Raw genomic sequence first — 27,881 nt, forward strand, 5'->3', positions numbered from 1 at the left:
GGATGTAAGGATAGTTTAACACATGCAAATTAATAAATGTAAGAAATCACATCAGTAAAATGAAAGATAAAAATCGTATCTCAATAAATGCAGAAAAAGCATTTGGCAAAATACAGCATTCTTTCCTAACAAAAACCCTTAACAGACCGGTTATAAAAGGAACGTATCTCAATATAATAAAAGCCATATTTGACAGACTTACAGCTAACAATACACTCAATGGCGAGAAATGGAAAATATTGCCTCTAAGATCAGGAACAAGACAAGAATGCCCACTCTCACCATTCCTGTTCAATATAGTACTAAAAGTCCTAGCTAGAGTAATTAGGCAAGACAGAGAAATGAAAGGCATCAAATTGGAAAGGAAGAAGCAAAATTGTCGTTTGTTGGTAATAGGATTCTCTATATAGAAAATCCTACAGAATCAGTAAAATAAAACAAAAAAAAAAACCCCAAAAAACAAAAAAAATAACCCTGTGGGAATTAATTTATCCAGTAAAGTATCAGGATACAAAATCTACATAGGGGAATCAATTGCATTTCTTTTTTTTTTTTTTTTTTTTAATTTTTTTTTTCAACGTTTATTTATTTTTGGGACAGAGAGAGACAGAGCATGAACGGGGGAGGGGCAGAGAGAGAGGGAGGCACAGAATCGGAAACAGGCTCCAGGCTCTGAGCCATCAGCCCAGAGCCTGACGCGGGGCTCGAACTCACGGACCGCGAGATCGTGACCTGGCTGAAGTCGGACGCCTAACCGACTGCGCCACCCAGGCGCCCCGCAATTGCATTTCTTAAAGTAATGATGAAGCATTTAAGAAGAAATAAAATAATCCCATTCATAGTAGCATCAAAAACAAAATACTTAGGAATTAATTTAATCAAAAGTGACAGATCTGTACAATGAAAACTACAAAATTTTGCTGAAAGAAGTTAAAGACACAAATGGAAGATGTTAACGGATCAAAATAATTAACACTGTTGGGGCGCCTGGGTGGCTCAGTTGGTTAAGCCTCCGGCTCGGGTCATGATCTTGCAGTTCGTGAGTTCAGGCCCTGCATCGGGCTCTGTGCTGACAGCTTGGAGCCAGGAGCCTGCTTTGGATTCTGTGTCTCCCTTGTTTTTCTGACTCTCCTCCACTCTTCCTCTGTCTCACTCTGTCTCTCAAAAATAAGTAAATTTTTAAAAAAAGCATTAATACTGTTAAAATGGCCATACTACTCAAAGCCATCTACAGATTCAGCACAATCCCTGTGGAAATACCAAAGGCATTCTTCACAGAAAGAGAAGAAACAATCCTAAAATTTGTTTGCAACCATGAAAGACCCCAGATAGCCAATGCAATCTCGAGAGAAAAGAACAGAGCCCAAAGTATAATGCTTTGGGATTTCAAATCTACTACAAAGCCATGGTGATAAAATCAGTATGCTACTGGCACAGAAATGAATACATCAATCAATAGAATGAATAGAGAGCCCAGAACTGAACCCCAGCATATCTGGCTAACTAATATTCAACAAGGGAGCCAAAAGTATCCAGTGATGGATTCAACAAATGGTGATGGAAAAACTGGCGAAACACATTCAAAACAAGGAAACTGGACTCCCATCTCACACCACTCACAAAAATTAACTTGTAAACGGTCAGAGGACTTTCTAATAGGACTTTCTACAATAAATCTCCTAAAAAAATACAGAAGAAGCTCATTAGTATTGGTCTTGGCAATAATTTTAGTTTACAATTTAACTTGCAACTAGTAGTAAATAGGCCATAGAGACTCAATGTACAGTATAATGAGTATAGATAGTAATATTATGCTATAATTATATAATGTTATAAATGATACAAAAAGCACAAACAAAAGCAAAAAATAAAAAAGGGACTACATCAAACTCAAAAGCTGCTTCAGGGGCGCCTGGGTGGCGCAGTCGGCTAAGCGTCCGACTTCAGCCAGGTCACGATCTCGCGGTCCGTGAGTTCGAGCCCCGCGTCGGGCTCTGGGCTGATGGCTCAGAGCCTGGAGCCTGTTTCCGATTCTGTGTCTCCCTCTCTCTCTGCCCCTCCCCCGTTCATGCTCTGTCTCTCTCTGTCCCAAAAATAAATAAACGTTGAAAAAAAAAATTAAAAAAAAAAAAAAGAAACACCTGTTTTACACCCAACTAAAGTTAAAAAAAAAAAAAAAGCTGCTTCATTGCAAAAGAAACAAGTAAGAAAGACAACCTAGAGAGTGGGAGAAAATTTTTGCAAACCGTGTATTTGATAATGAGTTAATATACAAAATATATAAACAACTCAGTCAACTCAATAAGGAAAAAAAATTTAGTTAAAAAATGGGTGGAAGATAGACATGTTTCCAAAGAGGACGTGAAAAATGGCCAACAGACAAATGAAGAGATGTTCGCTACTAATCACCATGAAAATGCACATCAAAATCATAATGAGCTATTACCTTACACCTGTTAGAATGGCTGGTATCAAGACGAGATGGAAGAGGTGCGGGAAACAATGTGGTGAAAAGGCAACACGTGCACACTGTTGGTGGGAATGTAAGTTAGTTCATCCACTATGGAAAATAATATGGAGGTTCCTTAAAAATTAAAAATAGAGGATCTAGCCATTGCACCTCTGGGTATACACCCAAAGGAAATGAAAACAAAACTCGACGAGATATATGCACTTTGATGTTTTTTGTAGCATTATTCACAATAGACAAGATAGGGAAACCATTCAAATGTCCATCATATGAATGGATAAAGATGTGGGACATATATACAGTGAAATATTATTCAGCCACGAGAAAGGAAAATATCCTCCCATTTACAATGACCAGGATGGATCTTGAGGACATTGGACTAAGTAAGTCAGACAGAGAAAGATGAATACCGTATGATATCCCTTACGTGTAGAATCTAAAAAAGTTAAATCTATAAAAAAAACAAAACACAGTAAAATAGTGGTTTCCAGGGGATAGGAAAGGAGTGATGGTGTTTAATGGCCCAAACTTATAACAAGTAGTAAATAAGTCCTAGAGATCTAATGCACAGCATAGTGAATATAAACATAATATTTTATTTAGGTAATAGGATAAATATCAGTACACAGGCAATCATATTACAATATATAAACTTATCAAGATAACATGCTGTACATCTTAAACTTAGGCAGCGTTACACATCAAATTTGTTGAGTAAAAGATGAAATAAAAAAGAAAAAAACCTGATTTGAACAACATGAAGAACCCTATAGCTCCTGTGTATTATACCTTGCCCTTTGTCTTTCCTGGATGGAATCATCTACCCTTTCTCTCCTGGAGGAGCATATGCTCTCAGCCAGGAGCTGTTGGTTTCTTATTTAATAATCCCAACCAAGTATTCATCCATTTACTTTTGTCTTTTCAGCAGAGCCTTGTGATAATGCCTCTATATTTCTGGGAAACAAAATGGGAGAGAGGTAGGAAAAAAACCATCTCTTATACTTGGAGTGCATTTTATGGCATATATGTTTCATTTCCTGTAACTCTCTCCATAGCCCTATGAAATAGATTTTGTTACTGGGGATATTTTACTTGATATAAAACTAAAACTCAGAGACCCATGTAAATTGGTAGGAAATGAAAGCAAGAAATTTAACATCCTTCCATGCTATCCCTATATACCATCTTACAAAAAGTTGTTTCCCAGGAAGACTTCAATGACTATTTTATTTTATTTTATTTTATTTTATTTTATTTTATTTTATTTTTGGTCTGTGGATAATTTTATTATTTTTTTTAATTCCCAAGCATAGTTAAAAAACATTTTTTTAATATACTGTATTGCCAAGTTGGCTAACACAGTGTATACAGTGTGCTCTTGGTTTTCGGGGGTAGATTCCCATGATTCATCGCTTATATACAGTGCTCATCCCAACAAGTGTCCTCCTCAATGCCCATCAACCATTTTCCCCTCTCCCACACCGCCCCCATTATCCCTCAGTTTGTTCTCTGTATTTAAGAGTCTCTTATGACTTGCCTCCCTCTCTGTTTGAAACTATTTATTCCCCTTCCCTTCCCCTATGGTCTTCTGTTAAGTTTCTCACGTTCCGCATGTAAGTGAAAACATATGATATCTTTCTTTAAATAAGACACCTGCCAGCAACACTGGTAAGAAAGTGTAATCACTTTAAGAAGGAAGGAGAAGATGGGTCCAGAAGCCACTGCCCAGAATCTCCTATTAGGGATCATCCAGCATTAAAAAAGTGAGGGCTGCAATGATACCTCCTCAGGAATTAGAATATTTTCAAGTGTTAATTACCTCAGTGATCTGAAGCCCTGAGTTATTCTTGGCACAACTGAAACTGTCGAGTGTATGAGATAACACTGCCATAAATTTAAGAGTATAACGTCCTATCTTTGGATGGCAATACAGATAAAATCCTATTGCCATTGTGTGTTGTATAGGTTGTTAAGAAATACTTTCTTTGTAAGTGTAATTTTCTGTTTGTCTATTAGCCGCAACAGAAAAACATAAGTTGCCTAGGTTTCCAACAGGGATGTGTGCTACAGAAAGGTAAAAGGGGTATGGAAAGAAGGTGTGTGTATGTACGTACACACACACACACACACACACACACACACACACACACACCTATAGTAAATAAATGCTGAGCAAATAAATAAGGCCAAGCATGTAAACAATGACAAGAATGTCTCAGACTTAGGGTATCCACTTGGATATGTTCCAGCATTTTATGTTGAAAATATTGCTGACTGTACTTTGTCCTCCATTGTGTGTTATGATGTCAGTTGAGACTTAAAAGCAGAACTTTTCAGTGAGACTTAAGTCAATACAGCACAGCTTCACCTGGCGCAGGGACAGATCATATATAATTATTCTAGAGAGTGGCCCATTCAAAGATATGGTGCTCATTCATCTCAGGAATCTGAAAGCCCAGAGAATTTCATACCTTTTGTTGCACTGTTTGATTTTTTAATTTTGTAGGCTTCTATCAACTGACTGTGTCCCTTTCAATTTCGAAAGTTAAATCTTAATGCTCAATGTGATGGTTTGGGGAGGGGAGGGGCCTTTGGGAGGTGGTAGGTCGTGAGAGTAGAGCCCTCATGAATGCGATTAGTGACCTTGTGAGGACACAGCAAAAAGATGGCCATCTGTGAACCAGGAGCAGGCCCTCACCAGACAGTTAATCTGCTGGTGCTTCAATCTTTAACTTCCCAGCCTCTGGGACTGTGAGAAATAAATTTCTGTTATTGATAAGCCTCCCAGTCTATGGTAGTTTGTTATAGCAGCCCAAACAGATGAAGATAGGAACTACAGGCTTATGTCAACTGTGTGAGCTTAATATCCAAATAAGAGGAAGTGATTATGATAAATACACCCTCAAGTTTGGGTGCAACAATGGTACATTGGTCACATGTAGACATTAGTCATAATTTATAATTATCTTCCACTCTTTGTGTTGTGTGACAGATCTTACCTCCCTTCTTGTCTCTTATCTGGTATCATCAGCTCTTGTCACCTAAATTAACAGATTGTTCAAAGAATGCAAAATAAACTCCAGACGACTGTCCCAGGCACGCACCCACACATTGTCAGCAGTGTTATCAGCATTAGCAAAGAGAGTATGGCATTTAAATCAAATTGATTTTTTGAAATCATGAGTTATTCATTGGAAAATGGGGAGTGAAGATAACTAGAACCTTTTTATCTTTTATTAAGGTAGATAGCAAAATTTTTTTTCTAGAAAATGGTTTGTTTGAAGATAACCTGGTAGTGGCTTAAACACTCTCTTTTGGTTAGGCAAACAGGTGGTATAATCTTTTCTGGTATCTTAGTAAAAGTAATCATTTGCTAAAAAGACATAAGCGCTTTCTCTCCTTTTTTTTACTACTCTTTTTCCTTACGCTTATATAACTTAATGCTTTTCAAAATACTTCCACTATGCTATTTTATTGGATCCAAAGGGATGCTTTCCAGCTCTCAAAAGAACAGCAGTAACAACAAAATCTTTCACAGTAAAAAGATAAACAGGTCTGGAAATGACTAGCACAACTAAACGTAGCTGGAACTATTGGGAAACAAGACTGGTAGCCCTCCATCTAATGGGGTAGGGTGCTTCTCTAAATCAGGGTGCAGTAATTTACCACTAGCTCTGTCTTAGGCACTGTTTACATACTGAATGTGAATTTTAAGTCATGTCATGATGAAAACAACCCTGGACAGTGTCATTATCTGTATCTTACAGATGAAGAAACTGAGGCACAGAGATAATAAGTAATTTGTTGAAGTTATATAGCTAGTAAAGCTAGAATTCAAACCCAAGGAATCTGTCACTCAAGTCTGCATTTTCATGCATGGCTTATCAACAGAATTTGGCTTGGAGAAAGGAAGAATTTATCTTTGAAAAACTCAACTCAAATACTGAAAATATACTTGCTCTCATCTAACTTTAATCTTTCTTTCCCCTCCTTTCTGCTCTGAGCAACACTGTTGAATGTTAATGAGTGTGTATTTTATTCAACCTCAACCAGTCATTTGGGGGTAATTAATCTGCGTTGTATACATCCAGCCTCTCTTTTAATGAGTAAACTTTGAGCAAAGCATGCTTCCACCACTGAGTATTTGCTTATAGAGGCAAATGAGCAGCATATATTTTGGTTCCCGTTTTGCTGTCCTTGTTACTGACTTCATTGGTAAGGAGGACTGGCAAAATCGTTAATCAGAGTGTAACAATTCATTTTAGCAACGGACTGTGGGAACCCTGACACACACAGATACCTAAATGCATCAACAAAACACAAACACAGCCTGTGTGATTTGCACAACCGACACGTAGGTGCTAGTCATTCTACAGCACAGGCAGTGGTATTCAAATAGAAAACTGTCAGCAGGCCATTTGCGCTTTCAGGAATGACCAGCATAAGTATCAAGTATAATAACAGAATCAGGATGCTTTCCCCGTCTCTGTTAATTTTGCTTTCTTTTTTCCTTATTACCTTGCTTGAGGTTTTGGGGCATCCCTGAGTTTTGTCTCAAATTATATCTGGTCAAAGATCCACGAGATTCTGCAAGTTCCTGAGAAATTCTTAAAATGGCTTAAAAGACTTGAGTTCAGGAATAATGCCCTGCTTCAGAATACGGTGCTTGAGTAGTTAGGGGTGCAGGATTCACCAAGGGGGTGTGGCTTGGGCTTGGGAAGACATGGCTAAGCCTTTGACTAAGCCATCAGGAAAACTTAGCTAGAGGGCTCAGCACCCTCCAACTCCTTTTGTGATGTAGTGTTTTGAGTCGTGGTGGATATATCACAGTCCCCTGGAGATTAAGTACATACATGATACACATAAGTGTGTGCACGCACACGCAGTCAGCTTTGCCTCCAATCATTCCATCTTCAGCTGCTCTTGGGGTGGGCTGGGGACCGACTGTGAGGGAGGTGCTGGGTCGGGAGGAAAGGCAGATCTGTCACGGTATGTGACTTTTATGCTCTTGTTGAAATCCTTGCACATGACATAGAAAGGAATGCAACATGTCAGAAAAAAAAAAAAATTGCCAAAGCTTTGGAACCAGCCAGGGGCTTCTGCCATAGCTCAGCAATTTGCTCCTTGTCTGTCCCTGGGCAAGCTCCTCTTTCTAAGAGTCTCACTTGACTCTTGTGTGAAATGGGCATTGCACCATGTAGCTTGCAGTAGTGCTGAGGGGATTTCAAAACACAAACACAGCCTGTGATTTGCACAATCTGTGCAAACCTGTTAAATGGCAGTCATAAAATTAATGAAAACAAATATTAGAATTTTTAAATTATACCTATTAAACTGTACTATTTTTTTAATTAGTTAATTTATTTATTTTGAGAGAGAGACAGAGAGAGAGAGGTAGAGAGAATCCCAAGCAGATGCCATGCTGTCAGCGCAGAGCCTGACATGGGTTTGAACCCATGAACCGTGAGATCATGACCTGAGCCGAAATCAAGATCAGATGCTAAACCGGCTGAGCCACCCAGGCACACCGTAACTGTACCTGTTAAGCAAGCAGTTTACCTAATTGGGTATTAACTCTGTCAATTGGGTAAGCTATTGACTATTTTGAGAGCATTAACTGAATAATGAAGTGAAAAATTTGTTAAAATTGATCTTAACAAAATTTAACTTTTCCCCACAAGAGATGTAAATAATTTCACTGATGGTGGGTTTTGCTTGTTTTGGTTTTGGTTTTGGGGTTTTTTGGTTTTTTGGGGGGTTTTTTTTTTGTTTGTTTTTTGGTTCCTAATTGATTTAGTCTTAGCACACAGTACACTTTTTCTGGTAGTTACCTATCCACAGGAATATAGCAACATGCATGGTTTTGAAAACATTGGCTGAAAGGGTTTATTTATTCATATGTTTTTATAAATAGTATACAGTAAGGAACCTTCTCAATAAGAAAGGACAGTATATCCTGGACAGTATATGAGTCATGGTCAAGAGATAAGCATAGGCCAAGAAACAACAAGTATTGGCAAGGATGTGGAGAAAAAGGAGCCCTCGTGCTCCTTCACCAATAGTGTCTTGCACTATTGGTGAAATACAGACTGGCGCAACCAATGTGGAAAACTTTCCTCAGCAAGTTGAAAATAGAACTACATTACAATCTAGTAATTGCACTCCTGGGTATTTGCTCCCAAAATATAAAAATACCAATTCAAAAGGACACATGAATCCCTATGTTTATCATAGCATTATTTACAAGAGCCAAATTATGGAAGCAACCCAAGTCACCATCGATAGGATGAGTGGATTAAAAAAAGATGTGCTATACGTATATAATGGAATATTACTCAGCCATAAAAAAGAATGAAATCTTGCCATTTGCAACAACATGGATGGAGCTACAGAGTATAATGATAAGCAAATTAAGTGAGAGAAAAACAAATCCCATATGATTTCACTCATGTGACATTTAAAAAACACACAGGCAAAAAAAAAACAAAAAACAAAAAACAAGTAAAGGAAAAAAAACCCAATAAACCAGGAAACAGAGTCTTAATTATAGAGAAGAAATTGATGGTTACCTGAGGGGAAGGGCGGGGGGATGGGTGCAGTAGGTGATGGGGATTAAAGAGTACACTTATCACAATGAGCACTGAATAATGTATAGACTTGTTGAATCACTATGTTGCACACATGAAATTAATATAATGCTGTATGTTAACTCTACTTAAATTAAATTTAAAACTTAAAATATTGAAAAACTAAAGACCTAAGCATGGGATAGATTCTCAGCCTCTCCACCTTTTATCATTCCCAGAGTAAACCAGGTAGGAAAATTGGACAACATGATAGAATGAAATGATTAGAAGAAGATAATGAGTGGTTTTTTTCCCCTTAGGATTATTTGGAAACATGAAATGTGCTTCTCATTTGTAGCATGCATGTGTTTTTTAATTACAAAATAAAGACAAAAGCATATGAAGTACTCAAAAGAGCTAGTTTATGAGTAATTCAAAAAGATCGGATTAGGATAGTCTGTGTATTATATGTAATTCACTGCACGTGTAATGATTGCTCTTTGTGTCAGCCCATTAGGAAACATCTGCCTTCACAACTGCCACTGAACTCAATTATGCTTGTGCCTCAGAGGACATCTTCAGTGTAGATAAATAATATATGTTTAGAGATATTATGGATTAACTTAAAATGTGTCATATCAATTCTTTTGGAAACACACTACTCAAGAACATTTGACTCAATTTCAGTTCATTATGATTATCCTGTTTCTGACTTTAAAGTCTCAGCCACAAAACCATTCAAGATCATTTTTATCAGCATGTCCTAAAAATTATTTTAAAAAAATTAATACTCCGCCTCTAAATTCATTTTCTTGGCACCCTTTAATAGTTTCAACTAAACTATTGAGTTTTGAGAACTAAATTATTGGGGTTTTGAGAACGATTTTAATCTTAAGTTTAGAGTTACTTATCAGAACTTGTAAAATGCTTAGAAAAAGCATTTCCAGAAACTGCTATCCAATTGAACCGGTGAGGGTCCACATTTCCATTAAAACTGTGTTTTGTGAACCAGGCAAAATATTTTCCTTTATTCTTTGTGCCAAGATTATACTAATAAATCTGTAAATGAAGGAGATTATTTTAAATTCACAACATTGGTAACATTGTTACCATTGGTAGAAATCAAATGGACTTATTAAAAACACATGCATGTGTGTATCATGCTATCATGTTACTTAATAACAGCTAAAGTTATTTCAGATATGAAAGGCAAAGTGTGTATCTTGGGGAATTTCCCAGATGGAAACTTTATAAAGAGATGGTAGAGAAAAGAAGACCTGCTCGGTTCAGGCAGAGAACATGAAATAATTGATGGGAATAAGGAGAAAGGAGGGGAAGGAGCTGTCTCAGGTTGGCCAAGGGTGTTAGAGAAAGAGCATGTGCATGGAGTAAATCGAGAAGAGCTGGTTTTGAGAATAGGCTCTGCCTCTCACTAGTTCTATGGTCACGAGCAAGTAATTTCGTTTTCCTGGCCCTCCGTTCATTTATCAATGAAGACAAGATTTGACCTAGTGATCTTCAGCTTCTTGTCCTGCGCTACAGTTTGTCATGACATTATTCCAGCATCCAAGGCTAGGCCATGCTCTGTAACATTGCTCCTATGGTTCTGTTAGGATAAAGCCGGGGATTGTTTTTCCTGACACCCTTACCCTTCAACTGAAGTTTACATCTTGCCAGTTGAATTACTTGACTCATCCTACCACTGCTTTTCATAATTTTTGAAGTGGTTTTTTCAAGGGCAGTTTTGGTATTTAAATGACCTTGTTTCCCAGAGAATGTATTATTCAGACATTGCCATCACCAAAATTACAGAATCATAGAATATTAGAGAATAAAGACCCCTTAGAGGAAACTCTTATTTAAGGGGATTTACTTTTTTAAAATTTGGATCAACACTCATCCAGTGTGATAAAAGCTCCAAAATGGAAATAGCTGCACAATCACTGAGTTGAAAATGAAGTGTAAATTTAGATACAATCTACTAATTAGGCTGATAGCGAAGAGTAGCCAGTCATAATTTTCAGCAGTTCTACTTCTAACATGGAACTTGTCCTCCACTATTAGATAATATAATTTAAGGAAACGGTTTTTTTTTTTTTTTTAAGTTTACTTCTTCTTGAGAGGTAGAGACAGAGCATGAGCAGGGGAGGGGGAGAGAGAGGGGGAGACGCAGAATCCAAAGCAGGCTCCAGGCTCTGAGCCACCCAGGCACTCCCTCTCTTATTTTTTTAAAATGAGGCCTAAACAATATATGTAAAATATTTTGATGAAAACTTACTGGCTATCAGATGAAATGTATTTACAAAGTAAAAAAGATTAATTGTGAGAGAGTTAGTGTTCAAAAAGTTGATACTAGCCCAACTCTTCTTTTGATTATAGGTAAAATCTTTAAATAGGAATGACATTTTTAACTTGTAATTACCCTCCAAAAAATGTGTTTATATAGTCTGTGTGATGTGATTTCCACATACTCTGTTTTATAACTAATGTGTATATGTCTAAATGATACCAAAAAATTAGCTTGCCTTTTAGACCATTGAAAAGACCTTTGGCTCATAGAGATAAAATTGTGAAAAGGAATAGGGGTGTTAGGGTAGCTCAGTCGGTTAAGCGACTGACTTCAGCTCAGATCATGGTCTCGTGGTTTGTGAGTTTGAGCCCTGCATGGGGCTCTGCGCTGCCAGCTCAGAGCCTGGGGTCCATTTCGGATTCTGTGTCTCCCTCTCTCTCTGCCCCTCCCCTGCTCATGCTCTGTCTCTCTTTCCTTCAAAAATAAATAAAAGTTAAAAAAAATTTTTTTTTAATTGTGAAAGGAATAATATTCACACATAATGATAAGATTTTTCCACGTTCTCTACACACTGGTAATTGAAGATTTTGTCTATGGGAAGGATTGTATTTCTTGTATATTCTCAATCTCTTCATTCTCGCTCATTTAACATACTGCATTCATTAGTATTCCTCTTGACTTTATGCGGTAGAACCCCAACTTGAGCTGGCTTAGGCAAAAATGGGATTTATTGATCCAGGTGATTAAAGAATCAGCCATAGGGCTTGCCTCAGGCCAGGAGTTCTGGCAACTCTCAGGTTCCCTCTCCACCTTTCACTTCCACTTTCTCTGCCTTGGTCAAAATCTCCGATATGCCCTTCCTTCCTGGTGGCAAGGTGGCTGAAGTAGTTCTAGCTTATATTCTTTCATGTTCAAGATCAGGAAAGAGCACTTACCTGTCTCCCTGAAGCCCAGTAGGTTCTGGATTAATCACCGTGGGCAAGTCAAGCCCAGTCGTATATAGCTGAGGGTAGAGGCAACAGCAGCCAGGCCCCAAAGATGTCTTCAAGGATGGGATCAGAAACAGCCTTTTATCAGAGTGTAATTGCAATTTTTTTTCCTCCAAAGAATATGAAGAAATGAATTCAGAGTAGATAAAACCCAGTGAATATCTATCACTACTACTTAAATTTATAGTTTACTTTTCAGAAAGCAGTTGCTGACAAACTTAGAGCCTAAATCATGTGATCTATTGTACGCCCTGGGAGTCTGAAATGAAAGTAAAGCAAGACAAAAACATAAGAAATAACTCTAACAGTAAAATAAGCTTCAGGAAAGAGGAAAAGTATGCACGGAAGTAAGTCTTAAGAGCAGGTGTGAGTTATATGCAAAGCACTTTTAACTATTCATGAGCATTGAGTTTGCACAAACCTTAAGACATACTGTTTTATTAGGATGAGAAACTTCTTTCCAAGCTTACTGTGAGTTGATAATTTTGCAAACTGTCTTTTAGTGTTGAAAGAAAGATGTGGAATACCCCTATCAGTTTAGAAAGCGTTGATGGGTGGCAGCTCGTCAAGGTTACTCCTGTCAATTGGAAAAGTCATGTTTAAACATGAATGCGTTATTCTCAATGTTTGATTTTGTCTTGATTTTTTAATAGCTTTTGAGATTGTTCTTGGAGGGATGGAAAATATGTATATAAAACAGATGACTCTTTTCATTAACCTTGCCAGAATATAATCCTATAATCTACCCACAAGTAACAGAGCTGTGGGGTTTCTTTCCCTAGCAAGTTTTCAGAATTTATACATCCAACTCTTCTGAAAGTTACAAGGATGATGATAATGAGTAGATTAGAAAAAATAATTCTGAGCCTTGTTCTAGAGTTCTGCATAAACTAGTTGACAAAAGTTTCATGTTCACTCATTGAAGGCTGCTTTCGAATAGAGCATCTGCTTACAAAGAAACACATTACTGATTGCATACATTTGATGGGTTCAAGCATCTTTCTCCTCTTCTAGTATTGAAAGGTTTCTCTTGCTATAGAGGGGTGTGAAAGCACTGGCTGCCTGAAAATATTGGTGGGGAGATTATTAATGGAAAGGATTTGGATATGAAACTCTCAACTGGGGTTGAGAAAGAAACACTGAAGGGACACATCCAAATGCAGGCAATTGGAAGATTTTCCACTGGGCACACCCACACTGTGCCAAGATAGCCAGTGCTTCTCCAGAGAACCATTTGGTGCCCGGTGTAGTCTAAGGAAGAGAGGTTCATGTAGGAATGATGAGGTGATTAAGGCAACATAACAACATTGGAAGCAGAAATTCCTCAGGGATCCACAAAAGAAATCAGAGTCTGGGGCCTTGTTGAGAGAAACTTCTGTTCCTGAGGTTAAGAACAAGTTTGTAGACTCTGAGGGTAATTGTCAGCCTGTGTCTAGGGACCTCAGTCCTCAAGGGATTAAAATTCTGGGGGGTTACCTAGCCAGGGGCTCACAACAGGAGAATAAGACAGAAATCCAACAATTAGGGTAAAATTGGACACTTCGTCTCAGAAATAAAACAGAAGTCAGGGCTTGGTTCATAGAGTTTGATCTGTAGTCCAGAGGCTTCAGCATTGCCTAGATGCTTATTAGAAATTCACTATCTTGGGACTCCCCAAGATGAACTGAATTGGAATCTGTATTTTGACAATGTCTTCAGGCGTTTCATGTGTTCACTAAGAGAAGTTTTAGGACCCAGAGCCAGGGCTAGAGGGCTGTAAGTTTGGCATTGGTTCTGGGTCTTTAATTGGTAAACTTAAAGGGCACTGATGTTTGTAGAAGTTCATAGGGACCCTGTCCCCAGTCCTTTTTAGTCCTTTTCTATTTTTTCATTTAATCTTGACATGAACTCCGTGAGGTGAACATTTCCCTTATTTATTAAATTGAAGAATTGGGATTCAGAGGAGATAAATAACTTACCCAGGATTAAACTACTCATATGTGATGGAAGTAGATTTCTAAAATCTTTTTTACTGTGGAATTTTCAAGGACACACAAAAGCAGGGAGAAGAACATAAAGAACCTTTGTGTCCCCTCACTCAGAACTTCATTGGTTATCAACATTTTGCCTCTTCGATTTCATCTTCCTGCATCCCAACTCATATACTTTCTTTCCTCTTCCAGTTGCCCCTGCCCCCAGCAGACATCCCTGTAGAACCTGGAGTGAATGTGGGCCTGGTTGGCTCCACAAAGATTATGTTATATCTACTATACTAGTCACCTGCTTGATTTCGCTGTGATTGTTACAAGAATTGTCGCAGATGCTGATAGGGAACAGAGCCTAGAGCCAACATAAATGGAGCAAATGTGCATCAGGGAGAAAGGAAGCTTATAGAGCCTGAAAATCAGAGAAGCTCAAAGACCATTACTGAAAAGGGGTTCAATAGCCAATGCATACCTGTGAATAATAGATTTCTTCGTTCCAGGAGTAGTTAATTTCTCAGTTGATAAGCATTTCTGGGTATCTACAATGGCTCTCAATTCCTTGAAGGTCATTTGAAACTTATGGTCATATGTGGTGTTTCCTCTGTCTGGAATAGTTAGCACCTCACCATCAAATTGAATCTCTGTAAAATCCCAGTATAAATCTTACTCAGAGAAGATTTCCTTGACCAACATTCTCCATGCCTTCCCATCGTCACATTCAAACACGAACTAAGTTATATTTCATTCTCTGGATGCACCATACTTAGTAATTATCAAAGCCTAGATTCTGAGCTCTGAGGGATAGTGGCTGGGTCTGTCTTCTGTATCACAGTCTACATGGCGTATATAAGACCAGCCCTCACAGGGATAGGACAGACAGAATGTATGAGTGCTTGAGTACTCTTATTCTTGCCTTCATCCATCTCTGAAAGAAGATTCTGGCATTGCTGACTTACTTTGTTCTTGTTCCTTGCTTTCCACAGAGGACTCTGCCATTACCAGACCAGCTCTTTGGGACTTCTGTTATACAGATTGCTTGGACAAATGGTAGGCTCCACAGGGAAATAGAAGAAACTTCTGTAGGAGATCTTGGAGCATCTGTAGAGTGTGAGTAAAACTAATAATTACTATAATTTATTGCTGTGAAATGTCTAGCTCAATGTCCATCGCCCAAATAAAATCAAAACAAAGCCACTGTTGACTAAACTGGTGGTGAATCGTAGTATTGATAGCGTCTTAGAGTGAAAAGAATACTTTTTTGGGGACATTTTCTAATCCAATATACCCTTGCTCTAGGTACAATATATGAAGATGAATAGGAAGAATGCTCAAGTTAGAGGAGAATAGAGAGCCAAGTCATAATCATTACTGGACTTAGCAATCAGGCAGTCAACCAACATTTTAACTTTTCTTTGGAACTCAGTTAAGATCTGAGTTACTGAGTACAGAATATCTTCGAACAGGATTTATTCTTTTAGTCATGTAATTAAGGGGATGCACAAGTTATATAGTAAAGAATTCCAATTGGAAATGGACTTCAAAGCTGTTTTTAAGTTCATTTATATAATCACATGTATGATAAATTGCCTCACACATCTGACTCCAAAGAGTAGATTGGTCATTTTCAACATATCTTATAGCCATCTTCAAATTGTTCCTCGTATAATATATCCATATATATATATATATATATATATATATATATATATATTCTATGAGCTATATATGATAATGCCTGAATTTACCGGCTGTCTCTTGGCAGTTAGTCAAGATGATGATGCTTAGAGTTAGAAACCATGTGAGCTGTCTTTGCTTTTTTTTTTTTTTTAACGTTTATTATTTTTGAGACAGACAGAGACAGAGCATGAACGGGGAAGGGGCAGAGAGAGAGGGAGACACAGAATTGGAAGCAGGCTCCAGGCTCTGAGCCATCAGCTCAGAGCCCGACGCGGGGCTCGAACTCACGGACCGCGAGATCGTGACCTGGCTGAAGTCGGACGCTTAACCGACTGAGCCACCCAGGCGCCCCTGTCTTTGCTTTTTTAATTTTTTTTTGTTTTCAGAATAAGTTGACACTATCTTTAAAAATTACTTTGTATAAAGTACATTTGGAATTATTGGCCACTATAGTTATGAGCATTTGAAACTTATATGAATGCCATGAACATGTACTCAGCTGCCATGCTATGCTCCCAGCTCAACGCAAACATAGAGAACTGGTTTAGTACTCTCAACTTGTCTTTTGTATGCTTACCTTATGTATACATGTATGGATAGAACTGTGGTGCAGATTCTATATGTCCCTGTTGGTTTGGGATCGTTTCTGAGACTTCTGTAAATTCTGAAAGACTCTCTCTGTATGCAAAGTAGAGTAACCAAACTTCAGTGTGACTCAAGAAAGGCTCCATTCCATTTAGACTCAAGTCTTTTTAGAGATGATGGAGGTGAACCATCAAAGGTAGAGAATTCCCAAATGTATCCTTTTGCCTTTGTAGTCTCTCATACCCAATTGGCAGCACTCTGTACCCAGCCTTAACAATCTCTCAGGAACAGATCTGCATAAATCACCTGGTAGTACTGGCATCTGGGAATTCTCATCTTAGGATATTCTTAGCAAACCCAACATGACCTTATCTTCTGATATACCTTGCCATTCTGTCTTAAATTTTAAACAGAAAAGGCTGTATGCTGTTGGTTAATGATAGTAAGTCATTGCTTAGTCTTTTGCTCACAAGGCTAAATATCCCAACAAATCAGTTTCAGGGCACGATCCCGCCATAGTGTATTTCTCATATATGAACCATCTTTCTTATTTGTCTCTAAACCATGTCAAGTTTTCTTCTTTCTTGAAATGCTGTTTCACAGAACAGAGTATAGTCTTCTTTATGAGAATGGTTATTCACCAGCAGGAGGTATTATTATTCATTGGAGTTGTTTGTCTATGTGGAACAGGCCTGGATTTGAAGTTACATAATATAGTTTTCCAGGGCTAGTCTCCCAGTGATTTTCTTGGCCTTGAGTAAGTCCCTGAAAAATTGCTTTTGGAAGCAGTTTCCTTGATGACAAGTGGGAACAGTGATTCACCCCATGACCACTTGACAGAGATGGTGTAAGGATACAATTAGGTGGAAGTTATGAAAGTGCTTTGTAAAAGTTAAAATGTCTGTATAGGTGTGAGCTATTATTAGTGAAAAGAAGTTTGAAGAACTCAGAACATTTTCCTAACCTTCATTTCTCCAGGGCTAAGAACGCATTTTTAGATTATATGTGTACTTTATTTCATAGGCTCTTTTTGATCATCGTATTAAAGGATTTCATTAGGGCTGTCACTATAATTTTATGCCAGTATGCTGCACCAGATCAGGCTTTAAAATTTTGATTGCCCCCTTTTGACTAAAGATTGCTTGGTGGAGTTTACAGTCGTTCTTCCATATTCGTAAAGCACACACCAAAGCATGTCAGGAAGTCACACACTTCATTAAAAGACTTCTACCAGGTCTAAAGCATGCTTGTTATTTCATTAGTGGAAGAAATTATGTGTAATGCACATCCTAAGTCTAGATCATCAAGTCAATGTATGGAAGTTTGTTGCTAATTGAATTCTAAGAGCCTTCATGGCACAAAAATTTTAGTAGCTAATTGTGCTCATTAAAGTTTGGTGGTGACATTATTTAACATAAAATTCATATAATTTTAAACTATTTTTTATGAACCCTTCACATGGATAGCTGGCAGCGTCTATCACATACTGTTTTGGGCAAAGTTACCAGATATTTGGGGGTTTATTTTAAATTCCAATTAGCCATGCAGACCATTAGAAGGATTTTTTAATAGGTAGGTGGATTTCTGATGTATAAATCAACATGCAAATTTATATCTTTTCATAAAAGCTTTTGAAAGAAGCCTTCTATAACATTAGAGAGCTCAAATTAGATGTAATGAACCGACATGAGGTTTATGAGAATTATGTCATTCCCATAAAAATATTTACATAAAGTAAATACAAAATCGCAAAAACAAAATTGCAAAACATATTTGTTTATCGTCTAAGTCGTCAGCTTCTGAAAATTACTTCCTGGAATAATTATAAGATAAAATTCCCAATTCTGAATGTCAATAAGGAGACACATATAGGAACTATTGATATGAGACACTTAATTCTTCCTCCTGAGAAACTGTAAAGGGGTAACATAACTGCCCCATGGGGATTGTCCGCAGCATCGCTTGAACTCCTAGACATAGTTTCTTTTGTAAAATAGTGAGAAGTAATGCTGCATCCCCTCCCTAGCATCAAGAAGTTTTCTTTTCAAACTTACAGGTGCTTGCAACTGAACCACAGGTTAGTGAACTGTTTTTAAATGTCCCCACACTCCATTTCCCCACAAAGACAGTGATGTTTTAAGTTGCTTTAAGGCATATGTTCTTTTGATAACTAGTATTTATGCCCTCCTAAGTTCCATCAGTTTAGGTCATGTGTGAGACGATTACCTCTCTTCTCTTAAACTCGTATAGAAATCTTCTTCCATCGTTCAGGTGAGAAAAGGTAATGTTTCGGGGTTTGCTTGTTTTGTTTTGTTTTTTTTTTTTGGAGCTGGTATTATTGTAATTGAAATACGTTTTTCTAAAATCCTTTTTCTTTATTCAAGCCCTTTCCTTGCTTTCTTGCCTTTTCCTAAATATCCTATCGATGTATCATCCACATAATCAGATTCACCCTTCGTAGTGTGCACCTCGATGAGTTGTCTTCTCTTCCTTTTATTTTATGAATCACTGAAAGCCCGGGCTTCACCGGAGGAACTAGAACCCAATTACACCCAGTGTTTCTGTCTCTTCCCACAGTGCAGCCCCAACAAAGGGGCTTCCTGATTAGTTATTGTCCATCACAAAGATGTGAAACTGATTGATGTGGTTTAGACATGTGTTTTGAACTGAATACACCATTGTCAGAGGTTGGAGCCGAGGGATGCTCTTTATTCCTGGCTGTTTATGGAAATGGGTTCTTTATCTTATCACGTGTTTTGCTTCAAAACTATTCAGAGCAGAGAGCTCTGGACACATGCTGTAATCTTTGCTATCTTTTACTGAAAACTTTGAACTTAAAACCACTGATGCACAGGCCATCACCAAGGTCACATTAAGTGCTCTAAAATCAATTGCTTAAAATTAATTATTAAGCCTCTTTATCAGTCAGGATTCATTACCTGATGCCGTGATCCCCATCAAGCCCCAAATCTCAGTGGCCAAACACCAAGTAAAGCTTAGTTCTCATGCTTGTTCTAGGTCTATTGATAGAGCTCTGTTCATTGTTAATGTGTAGGAAACAAGGATGACAGAATTTCTGTCTTCTGTTTCTATCTTTCTATTTTCTTAAGAACCCTTAACATGGATGGCTGGCAGCTTCTATCACATACTGTTTTGGGCAAAGGTACCAGATATTTTGGGGGATTTGCTTTTACAACTTTTCATAAGGGATGTATGTTATTTTCACTTACATTTCATAGACCAAACAAGTCCCATGGCCATGCCTAACCTCAAAGGAGTCAAGAAAATACAATCCCTCCATATGCCTGGAAAGAAGGTAAACCAGAAAATGTATGAATAGCCCTCTTAGGAAGCATGATAAAAACAAAGAATTAAACAAAGAAATACAAGTGGGTCATCAGCTTAAAATATTAGCCACACACAATGATACATGTTAATTGGAGAACTCTTATATTCTAAAAAATATAATGAAAACTACAGCCTCCCTCTGGAAAAGAAGACAACTTTTTTTTAAATTTTTTTAACGTTTATTTATTTCTGAGACAGAGAGAGAGAGAGATCATGAGCAGGGGAGGGTCAGAGAGAGGGAGACACAGAACCTGAAACAGGCTCCAGGCTCTGAGCTGTCAGCACAGAGCCCGACGCGGGGCTCGAACTCACGGACCGCAAGATCATGACCTGAGCCAAAGTCGGATGCTTAACCAACTGAGCCACCCAGGTGCCCCAAGAAAGACAATTTTAAAATTACATGATTTATAGTGATTTTTTCCCCCAGTGCTTTTTCTTGTTAGATGTGTTGCTTACCCAGGAATGTTTCCTGCCCTGTCCATGTCGTTTCCTTTCAATTACGTGGTGATGAAGCTCCTTGTACTCTAAGTTTTAGTCCATTATTGGGTATGTTACACAGCTGTTACTCTCCTGGGAAGGTGACAGACTGTTATTAACTTCCAAACATATTTTTATTTTCTGATAGACTTGCCAGCAGCAATGAGCCGGTAATAGCAATTGCAGTGGTAAGAACTTTGGGGGTCCATCTGGAAGTGGCTCACAGACATACAGTCACGAGGCAGCATCTGGGCTGCAGAGAAAAAGAAACCCTAGGTTAGTTTACCAAAGAGAGCGGTAGAGAGTCATACAGGAAGCAGTATTTTATTATCTATGAAATTCCACTTTGTTTTAAAAGAGAGGACCAGAAACCGGCATTTACACACTTTTCCCTCTGTTAATCTCGCAGGGCAGATTAGCACTCTATGGCATCCTGGAACCTTATCTTGGGTTTAGGGAAAAGGAGATTGGGCGAGGGCATTCATCATATTCCTTTTTCTTTTACTGGAAGTTACAGGGCAACTTTTTATCCACACGCTGTAGCAAAGGAGCCACTTTCAAAGTCTTATCTTAGAGACTTCTTTAAAGAATCACTGTCATCCCAGAGAAGATGCGAAGACTATCAAGGTCTAATCCGCTTTTCTCTCCAGAGAACAAACTTCAGCTGTTTATCAGGAAAATACTCTCCAGTCAAATCCATTATCGTCCTTGAGTCTTTGCTGACTCAACTCAGGAAACATTTCTTGAGCATCTATCTTGCATAACGGAGTTTTAATACCTTAATTTTGTTTTATCAGTTTGTTAAATATTATTAGTGAGTTCTCATGTTACTGATGAAGAAATCCAAAACCCAGATTTTGGGTTAGAAGGTGTGTCTTTTATGAACTCAGGGTTTCTGCTGTTAGGTGCTGCTGCAGTGGATGCAGACCTGTTCTCAGGAACTCTGCCGATCTCTGAGAGGGGGACGATCTCTGGCAGGTGGACAAATCACTAAGAGTGCAGAATACTTTGTATATAGAAGGCAATACTATATACCATGTACTTCGTGCTTAATATGTCTAGATGTTACTTTAGGTCCAATTAAAAAAAATTTCCTTTACCCCTCACAAAACCACAAATGACAGGTAGAAACTAAGGTTTAGAGATGCTAAATAACTTGCCAAAATTATTAGTTCACAGCTAATAGCTAGTGGGCAAGGATTAGATCTTAGGTTTGATTCCAAATTCAGGTGCTTAACCACTTTGCTAAGCTTCCTTGATAAGGATTTTGATAGGGAAAAAAAAAAAGAAGAGGTAGGTAGAAATAAGAGCTGCACAGTGCTATGGGTTCAGAGGAAAGATGGGTTCCTACAATCTGCGACACCGTCTTTTTCTCTATTCTTTGCACTCTCCTTACCCTGACTCTGGTGTGGATTGTCTTGTACCATACTGCATTATTTACTGATTTATTATTTCAACTGATTGTAGTTTTTCTCTCCTACTCTCCATTCTCCCTCCCCTTGACTTGATTGTAAGCTCCATGCAGACGTGGATCTTTGTTTTATTCACTCTGAATACCAAATGTCTAGAGTAATACCTGGCACAAAGTAAGAGGTAATTATTTGTCAAGTGTAATATATTAATAACTTATATGGGAGAATGCCTCTTAGAAGACATAACAGAATTTCCAGATGGTCATGAGATTTTTAGTTTCAAAGCCGGAGACAAAAGTATAAACAATATGAGGATTCTGCCCAAAGTAAATAATCTTCAAAATGTGGGTGTGGCCAAGGAAGTGTTAGAAATGTATATTACCTGCTGCTCACGGTGGAGATAACTGGCTATGATATCCTTTTATGATGGGAAAGAACAGCTGTTTAGTTTATGTTTTTTTCTATAACTTGGGTTTTGAATAACAATTGCTTTCTTTCTTTCTTTTTTTTTTTTTTAGAGAAAGCTGAAAGGCAATTTGAAGAGTTTTCCCCCTGCTCTTGTCTTCCCAGTCTGTCCTTTGAGCCAGTCAGTATTGACGCCTAATTTCCTCTGTCTTTACATCTCATTGATGGCAGAGTCCCCTTCCCTGGCTTTCGTTGCTGGTAACTGGATTCTGTTGGTGTACTCTCTTTGCTGAGTGAGTTCAGGCAAAGTGTTGTGACTTCGTGCCGGGATTTCTGTGCAGATATGCACAATGTCTGACCAGAGTTGGCCCATAATTCTTGGTTAGATTTCAGCACCACAGAACCCAAGAAGGTGGTGGAATTGTGAAGGACACCATCGCTTTGCGTATAGAAATTACCTAGCTCTGCCAGGAAAAAGTGAAATCTGAAGGGTTTTCCGTTTGTGTTGGAAATGAAAGTGTTGGAAGCCTTCTGAGATCCGTGGAGATGATGCTGAAACTCATGGACTCAGTCAAAAGCCATTAGGGCTTCTCATCGTTTATTTCTCCTGTTTGGCTAAGGGATTAGAAATGAGGTCCAGGTGGTTACTTCTCAGCTTAGGTTTTGGGACATTGGTAATTGGAGGTGTTGGGAGAACATTAGAAATAATTTCCTGAAGGATGGCAGTTGAAGACAGAATAGACAGTCCAATGCCAGGTCACAATATTCCGGCAGCCAGACGTGAAATGGCTGAGCCCAAATTGGATGAACGGTTAGCAACCAGCTATTGACAAGACGGAGTTGGGCAGACAAACGGGGCCAGGGAAGGAATAGCTGACTCGGGGATTCTGAAGCAAAGGGAAAAATGCACTTTTATGTGTTTCCTGTACACCTTGTAGGTGCACATCAGGTGCCTATAAATTGACTTAAACAGAATAAACATATCTTGACTAGCAGAAAGTAAAATTAATGTCATGCTCCCTGGAATGACAGCCAACACAGACATGTTTCTTGCCACCTTCCCTGGAAAAGCTCCGGGATATTATATTTTAACAGAACCCAAACCTTTTCTTATTCATCATCTCCCTATTTCCTTCCACTATGGAATATAAAGTTTCCACTAATAGGCTTGTGAATTCAGACATGTGAGAAAAGAGAGCCCTGCTCTCTTACATCACAGTTATGTATCTGGTATTAGCAATTTTTAGACTAAATGCCAAGAAATCTGCTAATGGGATGTTCCCAAGATGATTTAGGCAATAGGCACCTTAACAGAACCTAAGGAATCTTTGCAAAAAATTAGACTTTTGTGCATAATGCTGTACTTATAGAAAGGCCCTATTTGTTGCTTCCCAGTGGACATTAGGCAAACCAATCTAGAAGTAGCATACGCTGACAGCTGGGCACCACTGGACCCCAGAGAGCATAAAGCAGGACTTCCTGAGGAAGCTGGATCATTCTTCATTGGATTATTGAGATCTGTGGTTTTATATGCTGTTCCACCAGTATCTCGTTTTAGGTTACTGACACACAGGATAGGAGAGTTGATACAGTAGTCAAATTCACATTCCTAATGCCTGACGTATTGTCTTTGCTCTTAGTACTAAGCACCATGCTTCACAAATGTGTCTACAGACAAGGGATGACAATAGGTTTCTTCTTTAATGCCGGATCAAATGATTTGCGGTCTGAGAGCGCTTAAGCTCGGCACCTTGTGCTGTGATGGATTAGCAATGTTTGCCAAGGGTGTGGGTGGGAAAGTGAGTTTTCAGTAGCCCCTAAAACTAATATCTACAGTTAAAGGACAGTGGCGCCTGGGTGGCTCAGTCGGTTAAGCGTCTGACTTCGGCTCAGGTCATGATCTCGCAGTTCATGAGCTTGAGCCCCACGTCGGGCTCTGTGATGACAGGTCAGAGCCTGAAACCTGCTATGGATTCTGTGTCTCCCTCTCTCTTTGGCCCATCCCCCATTCATGTTCTGTCTTTCTCTCAGAGATAAATAAACATTAAAAAATGAAAAAAAGAAAGTTAAAGCACAAAGCTCACAGGGCCACTCCCACGTCACAGGCTTTATGTTCTACTCCACTCCACCCTGCCACGGCAAAAACATCCAGCCATAAAGAGAAGGGTGCATTGAGTCTCTGCTGTTTTTCAGAAGTATGCTAGAGAGAATGTTAACAAGTACAAACTCTTCAAGAGCAAATTCTTAACCTTCATGAATCAGAACTGATTGCATTCACAAAGAGCCAGAAGGATACCAGAAAGTAGACCTTAACTCTGATGGGCAGAAATTAAGAATTTCTTAATCTTATTGGTGGCATGGTCATAGCTTACCGTGACTCATTTATGGTATCTATCCATTTCCAGAAGTAAATCTGAGGGGTTCCTGAGCTTGGCCTCCAGGCCTACCCTCTTTCCTTCCAGGCTTATAGTCATCATCTTCCCCTCACGGTCCACACTCACCCTGAGCCTAGCACCCCACTACTCCCAAGCAGGACACTCCTGTTGGTAGCATTAAAGCAGTAGCTTTGGGGGCGCCTGGGTGGCTCAGTTGGTTAAGCGTCCGACTTCGGCTCAGGTCATGATCTGAAGGTCTGTGGGTTTGAGCCCCGTGACAGGCTCTGTGCTGACAGCTCAGAGCCTGGAGCCTGCTTCGGATTCTGTGTCTCCCTCTCTCTCTGACCCTCCCCTGTTCATGCTCTGTCTCTGTCTCAAAAATAAACATTAAAAAAATTTTTTTAAAAAAAGCAGTAGCATTGTTGAAAGTGCATGCACACACACAGATCAAGTAACTATTTTAAGATAATAAAGGGCAGTTTCACAGCACACCCCCTGAACCTTGAACATAACCTTTTTAGGGCCTCTCTTTAATTAAGTTGCAGAACATTTCTTAGAAAAAAAGAAAATGCAAAATTAGGAATTTCTTAGCTATACTGTTGAACAAAATCTCAGTCATTAATCTTTGGTATGGCTAGTCTATTCAGTATGTAAAGTGGCTTTTTATTTTTTTTTAAAATTTTTTTTTCAACATTTATTTATTTTTTGGGACAGAGAGAGACAGAGCATGAACGGGGGAGGGGCAGAGAGAGAGGGAGACACAGAATCGGAAGCAGGCTCCAGGTTCTGAGCCATCAGCCCAGAGCCCGACGCGGGGCTCGAACTCACGGACCGCGAGATCGTGACCTGGCTGAAGTCGGACGCTTAACCGACTGCGCCACCCAGGCGCCCCTAAAGTGGCTTTTTAAAAAACATTCTTGGGGCGCCTGGGTGGCTTGGTCAGTTAAGCGTCCGACTTGGGCCCAGGTCATGATCTCACGGTCCGTGAGTTCGAGCCCCGCGTCGGGCTCTGTGGTGACAGCTCAGAGCCTGGAGCCTGCTTCGGATTCTGTGTCTCCCTCTCTCTTTGCCCCTCCCCTGTTCATGCTCTGTCTCTCTCTGTCTCAAAAATAAATAAACGTTAAAAAAATTAAAAAAAAAATTCTTACTACCTTATGTTGCAGAGTGTCCTGTAAGTTTATTCCCTATTTTAGAAGAAGACTTTTCCTTTGTTGAGTGGAAACTTACTTCCTTAGAGTATCAAAGAGGCACATGCTCATTACTAATGCAATAATACATGGTAACTAAATCCATGTTATCCTTACCCGTTCTCTTCAGAATCATAGAACTATGTCATGTTGCCTCTTGGCCTCACCAGACCAAAGCCTTGGCAGGGGCTAGGACTACAGTGACAAATAGATCTGCTGTATCTACAGGCTCCTGGATCCTGTCCCAGAATGCTATCTCTTAGGTCTCAGACCCTCATTCTGTACATTTTAGATTGCTCACCCAAATCATAGATCAGCAAACTGTAGCCTATGAATGAAATCCTGACCATTGCCTTTTTTTGTATGGCCAAGACCTAACAATGACTTCTGCCCTTTAATGTAGGGAATACTAAATTTGGATACAAATGAAGTTATATTGCTTGTTGGTGCATAGAGCTTCAAATATTTACCATCTGGCCCTTTACAAAAAAATAAGTAAACTCATCATTTAAATGCACACATCATTAAATAGTAATACATTTAAGTAACTTTGAGGCCCACCCGATTACTGGGTTTATTCCCACATATGCTGGCTCCTGAGATTTTCTGAATGTAAAAGTTTTGTTTTGTTTGTGTAAATTAAGTCAAAGGAACTTAAAATCAAAATCAGCCTGGGTAATTAATTGGCAGAGTGGTTCTAAGAACTGAATACACAAAGTCATTTGGTATCGGATTACGTATGTGAGATTAATCCATCAACACAGCTGACATAGTTAAAACGACTTAAGATTCAGGTTGGGAGGGGCTGTTCTCAGAGTCCACCTGAATGGCTTTAAACTGCTGGAATGTATTGCATACTAGAAGGCAATCTTTCTAGCTGACTTTTCAAACACTAAAGTACACCCCAAATCCCAGGAAGTTGCTGAAGTGTTGATTCTGATGTGGCAGGTATGGAGCCCAGCCTGAGATTCTGCATTTCTAGCAGGGGGTCTGAGGCTGCTGCTCTGTGATTCATGAGAAGAAAGACTCTGGTACTTTCCATTGGACTCACCAGTTTTCCCTTGAGCTGTGTGGAAGCCTGACTACAAAGGTAGCGCTTTGACCTTGAAAGTCAAAATCATAAAAAATCACAAACACCTGGACCGAGTTTTTGTTTTACTAACAAGATTTTATAGCTCTGGCATTCCATCAATCAGAGGCTGGTATGCAAATTATAAAGAACAATTGCCTCAAACTGCATATGTTTACCTAGAGGCAAAAGTGACAGCCTGATGGCTGTGCCTGTGAAATATAAATGCCATATATTAATCGGTCCCTGTAAACCGCAGACAAATGCTGATGAAGACAAAAAGGCAATCCATGAGAACCATAGATAACTCACATATCCTACGAGATGCTAATTGTTGGGGTTATACTAAGGTTCAGCCCATCTGTGCCTTGTCAATGCTGCAGTGCACCAACTTCCCATGGCGGCAAATTATGCAAAATCATAAGGTTTGAGCTTTAATATTATCCTGGTTTCTGAATCATGCATTATTGATAATAAAAGTGGTTTGTAAATAAGCTAATAGGTTGAATTAACAACTTTTTCTTGAGAATTGAGTCTTTTGGTATACTTGTTTCTGTAACTTCTTTTTGTGTTTAGATTTATTCATATAGAGGGTATTGCTCCCTCTCTCCCCACCTCCATTCCTCCTTTCTTCCCTCCATCCTTTCTTCCTTGTTTCCTGGCTTCGACTTTTTCTCCTTTGCTTTCTTGGAATCAGAGTTTTGGAAGAGATTTACTGGTATTTAAGGCAGAAAGACTTTCTATATCTTATATTTATGTAATTCATAGTGACAGAGGAAAAGAATTCAGTCTTCTTCAGTCTTTTCTTTTTAGATCCATAGTCACAAAGAAATGATTTGTGGAACTGAGAAGGATATGTCTATAAAGCAAACCAAAAAAAAAAAAAGAATTTGATGTTATTATTAATGAAAAAGGTGGCACATCTTTTCAAAATTCCATTTTAGCTGGGCAGTGATTTGCAATGAAAGCTGACGTGTTCATTTCTGCCAGGCTAAGAAACCCAAGGCCTATTGAAAGTCAGGGTGAAAAAAAAATAAAGAGAAAATCCTTTTTAATAGGTCTGAGTT

The 27,881-nt window shown here is 38.8% G+C and overlaps 1 long non-coding RNA gene across 1 annotated transcript in view; it reads left to right on the top strand.

The window, feature by feature from the left end:
• The window catches only part of LOC115523576, a 339,129-nt gene that overhangs the window by 142,441 nt on the left and 168,807 nt on the right, over nucleotides 1-27,881 (top strand). The window contains exon 2 of the long non-coding RNA XR_003971784.1: nucleotides 15,263-15,386. This is a non-coding gene — a long non-coding RNA (uncharacterized LOC115523576). The remainder of the gene's footprint in view (nucleotides 1-15,262; nucleotides 15,387-27,881) is intronic.

The sequence above is a fragment of the Lynx canadensis genome, chromosome C2 (genome assembly GCF_007474595.2).
Source record: "Lynx canadensis isolate LIC74 chromosome C2, mLynCan4.pri.v2, whole genome shotgun sequence".
NCBI lineage: Eukaryota > Metazoa > Chordata > Mammalia > Carnivora > Felidae > Lynx > Lynx canadensis.